Below are 10,971 nucleotides of genomic sequence, written 5' to 3'. Positions count from 1 at the left end.
TTTAGAATATCCTAAAAAGAACACTCACAGTCCATATAATGTTTGACTTTGCCCTGTGAGACTTGTGTTGGACTTGTAACCAAAAATCTAGGAGATAACCCAATTGAATTATTTAAGCTACTGTATTTGTGATGGATTCCTACAGCAGAAACTGAAAGGTGATATATGTCATTTTCATCTTATTCTTTCTTCATGTAAAAAAAGACATTATCATGAAAACATTTTAAGATATTTTTACATCTTAATTGTCTTATAAACATGCCTACTGTTGTTGAGAAGTTAATCTTTTATCATTTTTTGAGGAATTAGATATTAATATAAATCTGGTTATTGGTTGTCTCTACTCAGGAACTACTATAATCTAAATGTGTGTTTAAAAACTCAAGTGTTGGAAACAATGCACAATGTAATAATTTGAGAGGTGGGTCGTTTTGAGAGGTATCAAGGTCATACACTCCAGCCTCATGAATGGATTAATATTGCTTTATACAGGGCTTGCCAGAATGGATTCGCTTTCTTCTGTTCTTCCTCCAACTAAGGACATACAGTTCATATATCTCTTGTTCTTCTACCTTCTACCATATAAGGACACAGAAAGACAGCTCTTACCAAATTTCAGATTTCCCAGTGGGAAATCAATTACCCACTGAGAAAATCAATTTCTGTTCTTTACAAATCACCATGTGTAGTATTCTATTACAACAGCATAAATAGGCTAAGACAGAAGTGCACTCTAAAACATATTGTACTATGATACTTCTTGCAGTAGAATCACTGAGCTCAGTAACCTCTAAACCAGCATCTTCTAATTTCTGATAGCACAGGCTTTGTGAAAAACCTCACGGACTATAGATCTAGATGTGATTTTTCAAAGTTTTAGTGTTATATTAGACCCAGACCTCCTCTGTCCTGCCTGAAAAGCAGACAATTATTTCTTTCTTGTGGGTTAGTAATGGATTTGAAGATAAAACAGATAAGAATTGTAGTTTACCAGTCGTGACTTACTTGGCCAGGCTAGTGGAAATATCACACTGGACTCAGAGTTCCCATGCTAGTCACAAATCTTAATTATTATTGTCCCTTCATCTTTGTCATTTTAAATGGGACAAAAGAAATGATTTTCCTTCAATCCTTTGAGGTATTCACTTGCCATTGTGAGGTAAATCTTATTCACAATAACTTTTCTTTTTGTTAGATTCTCTAGAGAAGAACACGATTTTCAGATATCCTTTACCCACTGAAAAGTATGCATTTACAGCTTTAAAAAGCACAAATGTGGCCTCTTTGCTTCCTGGGCTGTTAAAGTTACACACATTTTGATTATAGGCAATATAGCTCAAATGCCTTATGTACATGAGAATGTACTTTTCATAACATACCCAATAAGCATACTAATAACTTCTTTAAGATTGAAAAAAGGTGTCAGGGTAATGCAAGGTGACTGACCAACTTTGTATTCCACTTCTTAAAAACAGATGGGCTCAGGAGGCTGGGCTTAATTCAGGTAAATCATAAAAAGAAGATAAGTGACTACACTCTCAAATATCCCACAAAGACCATTTAAACTTGTAATTAGAACCCAGATTGTACTAAATCTGGCAATCTCCATTTTATAGTTCATAGTCATTGAAGCTTATTAAGACTTCTAGCATTGCTTTCTTTCCATTAACATTATCTGTGGTAAGCAGTAGAGAAAGACTATAAACAAAACATAAAGAGAGAATGTTGTTGCAGAACTTAGTATGTAAAGTTAGCTTTGGATATCATTCTCTCCATTTTAATGTATTTAATTTAGGCACTAGGCACTGAGACTAGAAGAAATAAATATAACAGGATGCAACATTGATTCCTTGTTCTGAAGTGGACTACCCTGTATGAGATCTGTTTATATGTGTGGTGGATTGACAACTGATGGTCAATTTGAAATACCCTGCTCAACTGAATCAGTGTGGTGCTTGTATGGGAGGCCCACCTGAAGATTGTTACTGGCAGCATAAGAGGTGGAACTGGAGAGGAAGAAATTTTGGTGTTGTTAGGCAGCTGTTGGTTTTCCTGAGGATGTCAGTTCCCTTGTGGACCTTGTCATTCTGGCTTTCCTGGTAGGAACCTGGCTGTTCTCATCATCAAAGAAGATTGGGATCTTGTTGTCACTGAGAATAGATACAGTTCAGTTTGGAGAGCTCTAGTTCTTAATTTGAGCATCGCTTCCTGGCTCTGGAGGGAGAGGTGATGTATTGCTCATTGTTCTGGAGAAGCTTATCACAGTGGCTTTCTGGATATGGACTTGGCTGTTCTCATCACTGGAGGAGCTTGGGACCTCACTGTTGCCCAGGATGGATGTGGTACTTTTCAGGGAAGATCTGGTCCTTACTTTGAGCATTGTTTTCTGGCTCCAGTGCAGATTCCTCAGCCTACTGGCACAGATCCTTCATCCTGCTGGTGCAGACTTTCTAGATTCCACTGCTGACCTTTGGGTCTTCCCATGCAGATTCTTGAAACAGGACTGCATGAGATATTGTTGTGGGGTCTTGACCTCCAGCTGTTCTAGTGAAAGGTATTGTTATGTGTCCCAAGTCTTCAGCTGGACTCATGCAGGACATTGTCATGGGATCCAGACCCTTAGCTAGATTCTTTGGGTTTTTAGTACATGGACATGTTTCCTGCACACTTTTAAACTTGTCTCTTTGGATGACTATTATAAAATAATCCTATAAGTTATGTGGCCTCTCTTTTTTCCTTTTAAACCCTGACCACAACAAAATGTATTTAATGCTGCAAAAGAACCCAGTAAAACATGCAGAACACAGTGACTGACGGATTTGGTGATAAAGAACTATTTTCATATGAAGTTGTAGGTACAGTTTCATTGTATAGAAATGTAACATACATTACCTTTTTATAAAATAATAATTCTATTTATTTCTTACCTCAGCAAATGTTTACGGAGAATCTATGATTTGTCAGTCACAGATGTCCACATATTTCAGGTGTAAGTATTTTTCAACAATGTTCAGGGCATCCAAGAATAGCATGTTAATTGAAACAAAAAAAATTATATCAAGAATTCAAACATGAGCATACTTAAGATTTACTGTATTAGTATTATTCAAGAATTCAATATATTTTTATTAGCAATATTATCATGATTCACAATAGAGCTCTGAACTTATTCTTCCAATCTAATTGGAATTTCATATTACTTGACCGTTCCTCCAGTTGGCTTCCCCTCACTTGTGCATCTGGTAACTACTACTGCACTTTTCACATTACTTGTGTTCAAAAACAATCATTGTACAAATTAGTTTGATTCTGCAATTCCACAATGTATGCAAGAGTCAAAACGCTATGTTGCATACTATACATGTATATAAATTACATACATATATATACACATTTACTTTTCATTTGAATTTTTAAAACTTAGCATTAAAAGAGTTGTAAGATGCAAAAACAATAGACTATTGCCAAACTGGGCTAATTTAAGAGTGATATGTGGTAAAAATTTCATAAATAAATCCAGGTGGGGTGAAATTATCAGTTCTCCTAAAATATAGTTGATATATTGCCTTGCAGCTATCTTATGAATATTTCTAAACTATAGTTGATATTCTTTTTTTTATTTTAAAGAGAAAAAACCAAACAAGAGAAACAATATAGAATTCAAAACAAGATCATAGGAAAGTAACAATGGTTATTATATTGCATATTATTATCTTCAAAGTAGTTGCTCAGATTGCCAGGTATAGGTATGTGAAATTGATAGTTGCAATTCTTAGCTCTCATCTTTTCTGCTGTTTCTGTTATATATTTTAATGCCACCTGTCTTCTAAAGTGATAACAGTGTCTAATGATTTCTTTGGTAATAGATTGTTTTTCAGTATTTTTCTCCTTTAAAAAGCTTTTATTTCACCTTTATTTTGGAAGACATCTTTTCTGGGTGAGAATTTAGGGACAGAGGTCTCTTTTTAGAGATTATTCATTGTATTGTCCAGTTTTCCTATTGCTGAACACAATACCCAATGCTCAAATCTTAAAGGAGCAGAGGCTTAATTTACTCATGGTTTCAGGGGGTTCTAACCATGCCCCACTGGCTCAAAGGCAGGACCCTCATGGGGGAAGGGTGTAGAGGAACAAATCTGCTTAGTTCATGGTGGCCGGGAAACAGAGGGTGGGAGGGATCAGACACAGATTCTATACCATGCCTTCCTGAGAAATGTGCTCTGTCAATCCCCTGGGTAGATGCCGAAGCCAATCAATCTTACAGTCTGCCATAATGACTACATCTCACTATTTATCAACAAACACGTCTCCTTAAATCATACTTAATTTCCAAATAAAGACAACAGTGTGTTCATAATCCTCCCTAACAATATAACTATGGTGCTTAGAACTAGAAACATAGTAGTCCCTTCCCCAAAGTCCCAACAGTCCAAATAAGTTTCTTTGAGATGCAAGTCAAACTCTTAGCTGTGAGCTTCCAAAAATAAAATAAAAATAAAAATAAGTCATATAATCCCAGTGTACAATGGAAAAAAGTAACCATTCTCATTCCAAAAGGGAGATAAAAAAAAGAGGATAAAAGCAAGACCGAAGCCTGGCAAGACAAACATGACATCCTCTAGTGCCATAGCCTGCTTTTGGGGCAGATGGTGGTGAGATATGAGTTTCACAGGGCTTGGGTCACCCCACTCCTATGTCCCACCCCTCAGAGCCTGCAGACATATTCAGCAGATGTTTCAGGTCCTACTGCACCTTCAGCTTCATTTTCACAGCTTCACACATTGCCTATCATAAGCTCCTTTCCTGGCCTCCTAGGCCTTCCTTTAGATCTAAATGGAGGCCTCTCTGACACCACAACTCTTATATTTTGTTTGCTAATGAAAGAACAAACATGTGCAAGGCATGAAGTTCTGCTAACAGTGGCAGTAGTAGCCATCCCAACCCCTCCACCATGGCTTAATTGGTCTCTGAGTGTCTGGATGGCAGAGCATATTGAAATAAGTCCCTGGGAATCTTTTCCTTAGATGACCTTTCTTAACCAGGGATTCCAAAGACTGTCTTCTCAAATGAAAGGTTTACACATTTTCACCTGAAATCTTGCAACTGATGGGGTCTTGTTGACTTTTGAGATGTCCTCAAAGCGTTTCTTCTCAAACCTGTGCAAAGTACTTGGTATCATTTTAATCGGAGTAATATTTAGCAGTCATATCTCTTTGGCCCCAGTACTACATATGGTTATTTCTATGCTAAAATTTACATTTTTCAGTTTTTTCTTCTTTGCATTTTGCCCCAACTTCTTATTATAAACTCAGTTAAAGGCAGGCAGAAATATCATGCCACAGCCTGAAGGTTGTGTTGCACTGAAATTTCTCCTGCCAGATCAATTAACCTACTGCTGTTAATTTCAGTTTCCCTCATAATCTCAGTACATGGGAAAACTGTGGACACATTTTTTGTCAGAGTGTAATGTTCGTGACCTCCACTCCAATTGCTAATGGAGCTCTTGTTCCCAACTGAGATCTCCTAAGTTGGTCTTTACAATCTACATTCCTATCAGCCTTCTGGTCTTCCGACACAATCATCCATCAGACTCTTTTTACAACACGCTTAAACTTCTCTAGCTTGAATCTGCAAACCTTTGCAAACTCTTCCTGTAAACTACTTCCAAAAGCCTCAGGACCACATGGTTGTATAGTCACAGCAATTATCCCAGTGTTGTTCCCAGTTTTCTGTATTCATTGGCTTTCCTGCTGCTGGACACAATATTCAACAATTTAAAGGAGAAGTTTAATTTAACCTATGGTTCCTGGGGATTTTATCCATGGCCCTCCACTTCTAAGGCAGGAACATCATAGAAGAAGAGCTTAAAGGAGCAAAGCTTCTTAGCTCAAAGTGACTGGAAGCAGAGCATGGAAACAACACTGATGAGGAAAGACCAAAGTTCCAAACATAGACTCTACCTTGACGATCCACTCAGACATACCAGAATTTTAGTTCCACCAATTTTGAGTTCCACCAATCCCCTGGATGGATCCCAAACCCAATCACATTGACACCCTACCATATCGTATTTATTTAGGTCTTTAAAATGTTACATTATATTCTGGCTTGCATAGCTTCTAGTGTAATTCTACAATGGTTTTCAGTATCAAAAGTATGTTTTTCTCTAAATATCTCTAATATTTCTCTTTATCTTTGGGTTCAGACATGTGAATATTACATGCTTAGGTTTTTAAACTATTATTAATATTTAGGGTTCAATTTTCATGTAGAAGGTGGTTTAATATCTTTGATTATTTTAGAAACATTGTCCTTATATTTACAAATATTTCTTCTGCTCACGTATCTCAAGCTTCTTTTTCAGGAATTTTTCTGAGATAGATGATATTAGCCCACAGATTTTAATGTGTTCTACTTCAGCCCAATTTTTTTGCTGTTTGTACTTATGTTTTAGCAATTTGCATTTCACATCTGTTCATGCACATGTCCTACTTGTTATCATTACTCCATTTTACACATTAATGGCAGTTATTTAAAAAGCCTTGCCCAATATATGTCCTGTACCATTAATCTGAAATCTCAAGAATGCCACCATGTCTGTTAAGGTTTTAGTTGTTTCTTTCTTATGCTGTTTTGATTAAACAGCAGATGTTTTATGTAGAATTGTAAAATATTAGGTAAAGCATTTATATCTTGAAATGTGTATCTTCTTTTACTAGGCAGTTCATGCGGCATTTGAGTTAGCCCTGTAAAGGACTGAGCTGGTTTTACATTTTATTGTTACTCTGTTTAGATTTATTGCACCATTATCTTTAGTTCCTCTGATGTTACCTTTTGCTTAGGGCAGGTTTTCATTTCCTGGATTGTTTTCCTCACTTTTTTTTCTCCACCTTCAGTTTACTGCTTTCCTTTGTGACTGCATTCCACCTTCCCTAAACACTAAATTATGGGTCCATTGTGCTTGTAGCTTGCTAGCCTGAAGTGGGGACCGGGGAGAGGTGTTCTTGCTTGGACTGCCTCAGCTTCAGCCTTACGCAGCCTTGGTCCTTAGCTCTCAGGAATTTGTTGTGGCTGTTGATTGTGATGACTCAAATGCTCAGTGTTCAAAGTTTTTGTCCCGCTATTATTTCTACCTGTCTTCTAGGGTTACAAGTGAGTATTTACCCCTCACCCAAGAACAACAAAATTTACTATACTTCCCTGGGGTTCTTTAGTGTTTTGCACCTTGCCCAGAGCCAAACTACTGAGCAAAGATACCTCAGTCCTCTTCTCTCACATTCAGCCTTCACAGCATCCAGTGTTGTTTCAGGGGAAGAGCCTATGTGTTATGTGAAGTCCTCTTACAGGAATGTCTCCCAATATTTGATTACTCACAGTAGCTTGTTTTAACCCTTGTGATTATGTTAATAATTTTAGCTGACTTTTTCTTTCCATTCAGTGTTCATTGGGTATGTTGTAAGTTGTGTCTCATTTGTCTGGAGGCACTGGCTTTTCTTCTTTGCAGGGTATTTGACTGCCCTTTGACCTCAATTATAAGAAGAGATCAAGCAAAGTTATTCTACAGATCATATTTTTTTTAGTCATCAAGTTTGAATAAGCACACTTTCAAGCTGTTTGCATCTTAGAGAAGCCACAAATCATCTCTATTTCTTTCCTACAGTGTAAAGGAATCTACAAAGGTACTGAAAGTGTAATATGATTGTGTATACAAACCTTATTTTCTGCATGCTTAGAGAAGATTGGAAAAATTCCAGAAGTTTGTCAGTGAATTGAAAATACATTATAGTCTCTATATATTTTATTTTATTTTTTATTTTTTATGGTTTTTTGTATTGGGAATTGAACTCATGACCTCACACTTGAATATATTTTATTGATAGACCCAGCACATCTAAAAGTTTATGAGAATGCATGCCTTTAAATAAACAAAGCATAAGGTTATTATAATATCAGTATCAATGTGCAGTATTAAATGTTGGCAATAGATCAAGCAAGTGATCATTCCTAAAACATTGGTATGAGAAATTTTTGTGAATCCACACTACGGAGTACAAAATATAATAAGAAATTTGAGCAAGATATCTATAAAAGAACAGTAAGTACAAAAGGTAAGGTACAAAAACATTTATAAAGTATGCTTTTTCTTTCTCAAATTTGTGAAGTAGTAGTATGCACATATGTTTGCTTATTTTCGAAAGAAAACCAAAGGAAGATAATTTTTTTTTTTCTAGTACTAGGAATTGAACTCACGACCTTGCGCTTACCAGGCAGGCACTGTGCCACTGAGCCAAATCCCTAGCCCCAAAAGGAAGATAAATTAAAAACAAATTAAAATGATTACCCACAGATGACTAGAAATAGGAGGGATATTTATGAAATGAAGCCAGCTCTTCTGTAAATTTTCCTTTCTTATTATTATAGCTTTCAGTTTGTACCACTTATATATTTATGTTTTCAAAGTGTAACATTAAGTAAAAGAGTTTGAAATAAGCAAGGTCAAGATTCAAAAAAAAATGTCAGCTTATAGTAAATGCTCCTAAAAGTATTATTCTAATAGTCACCATATGGTGATATATAATCAACAAGTAAATGGAGACTCCAGGATTTTCATAGAATAGGATACTATGTACACATAGAAAGGATCAAGCTTTGATGCATGAAATATCATGACTCTCACAAAACATGCACTGAGAATAAGTGAGACAAAAATGGTACATATTGTATAATTCCATTTATATAAAATCAGAATAAATCAAATATATCATAATGGGAAGCTGATAAATTTCCTCCTAATCTCTGAACAGAGAGATTGACTAAAAAAACCAGCATTGGCATACTCTGTTTTGTGGTGGAATATATTAATTTCAGGGGTGATAGGTGAATGATAACAAATGTCATGGAACTATACACATTTAACATTGCTGTATTTTATTTTATATAGCTTATACATTGATTTATTGATTTAAAAAAATCAATGAAAGGAAACATTTACAGTAAAATTACTATTTAAAATTTTGCTTTCTTTTAGGAAATCATGCTGCTATGAAGTCAAAGCTGTTTAAAGTTTAAGGTAGACAGGAATGCATTTGCTTAAAAAGCAACAACTATTGGTTTTTATTCTTCATATCACAAACATAATTTTCTATGAGACCTTAGTATACAAAATTGAGAATATTTATATATTATAATGAATATCCATGTTTGTATAAATTTTCATAATCATATTACATAGTTACAATACAAGCAATTCTTTGTTCCAAAAGGGAAATAGACATTTAAATTTAATCAGATTTATAGCTCTGTATCAACTGTTTTCTTCTAATATATTTTTGAAAATCCTTGCTTTAAAGTCAGATTAGTTTTAACTACTTGAATTCATAGTATTTTTATAGCCACTAGGACAGGTAATATGATCATGTGATGTCAGCAGGTCAGATAAAAAAATCAAGCAAAAATAGGTCGATATAAATCTTTGTAATTTACTGTATAAAGTTTTGGATGCACATAGGAAGATTTTGACATTTAAAAGGTAAAATCTATAGTATTTCATTTTCGCATTGGTATAAAAATCATTACTGAATGATACATATCCTCTTTTGTCATTTAAATTTTTCATCTGTCCATGTTTTGCAACTTATGCTCTTGGGAACAAAATTCAGTGATTCAAATCTGTTGATTTTACTAACACTTTCTAAGTGCTTTAGTTATCTCTGAAAGAATGGGCAAGTTCCAGGATAAAAATATTACCTTTGTCTAAGGAGTGCTTTTTTTTTGTACTGTCACATCGTTTTATTCCTTTGTCCTCTGAGGTTACTAATGACATATATACTAATTGTTAGAAAATTATAATATAAAGATTAATTCAATGAACAAGTTTTCCTTATTTAAATTTCAATAGTTGAATAAATGTCTAGTTTTTATGAAATTATCCTTTTCTTCAAAGGTGCTAAAAAGTGTTGAAAACCAAGGGTGTGATTACATTTTTTCATATATTGCTAATTTTAACATTTTTTAATTAAAATTTTTTGTTCACATTTTTTCCTATTCCTACAGTTACAATTGCACAAGGAATACTTTGAATGGGTAAATTTTGGTCCAGGACTACTTTTTATAATTGTATCAATATCTTCAGTTACAGGTTTTTGTCAACTTCATCATTGCTGGAACACAATACCCTTCTCCCACATTGTACAGAAGTTTCACTTTGCCTCACAGTTTCAGGGGGTTCAGTCTATGGTTGGCTGGCACCAAAGCAGGAACGCTATGATGAAAGGCCATGGAAGAGCACAGATGCTAGTTCATGGAGGTGGGGAGTTAAAACAGGGCAACAGTGACAGAAAAAAAGGGACAAGGGAGCAGAAATAGTACCCAAAGACACTTTTCATGTCCCAGCTGGACACATCCAGAGGTGTGTTTTATTAAGCCCCTTGATGGCTCCCAAGAGTATCAAGCTGACACAATCAAGCTCAGCAGCCAAACCACATAAAGTACTTAGTTCTGTCAAAATCTCCAGCCGTTTCATCTCCCAGTGCAAAAAACAACAAAGCACAGAGACTTTTAAAAACCATGTAGAGTCACCTCTTCAGACTTGGGTTGAAACAAGCCATTAGGATATGGAACTCTCAGTACTTCTCTCAGTATTTTAGATATCTACACACTTGGTCTCCAGCAATTTCTCATTTTCAGTTTAGGTTTTTTGGTGTGTTTTTACTCCAGCAGGTTGCTACTCTTTTTTGTTACCTGTCACATGTCACTATATTTCGGGGGCCAGTGGTTTGCCTTGTACCTCAATCTTCTGATAGATCTAATATATATAATATTTGTTCAGGTGTTTATGCCTTAGAATAAAGTGACTACACTCTAATTATTTACATACTAAACATGAAGAGGAAGACAATCTCACCTATGAACATTAATATGTAAACTTTATTACCCTTTTCATTGTTCCCTTACTTGAAATATGTATATAAG

This window comes from Chinchilla lanigera, unplaced genomic scaffold (assembly GCF_000276665.1).
Source record: "Chinchilla lanigera isolate Chin_1 unplaced genomic scaffold, ChiLan1.0 scaffold00018, whole genome shotgun sequence".
Classification (NCBI taxonomy): Eukaryota; Metazoa; Chordata; class Mammalia; order Rodentia; family Chinchillidae; genus Chinchilla; species Chinchilla lanigera.
The sequence above is the reverse complement of the archived record's forward strand: the minus strand, read 5'-3'. Positions refer to the sequence as shown.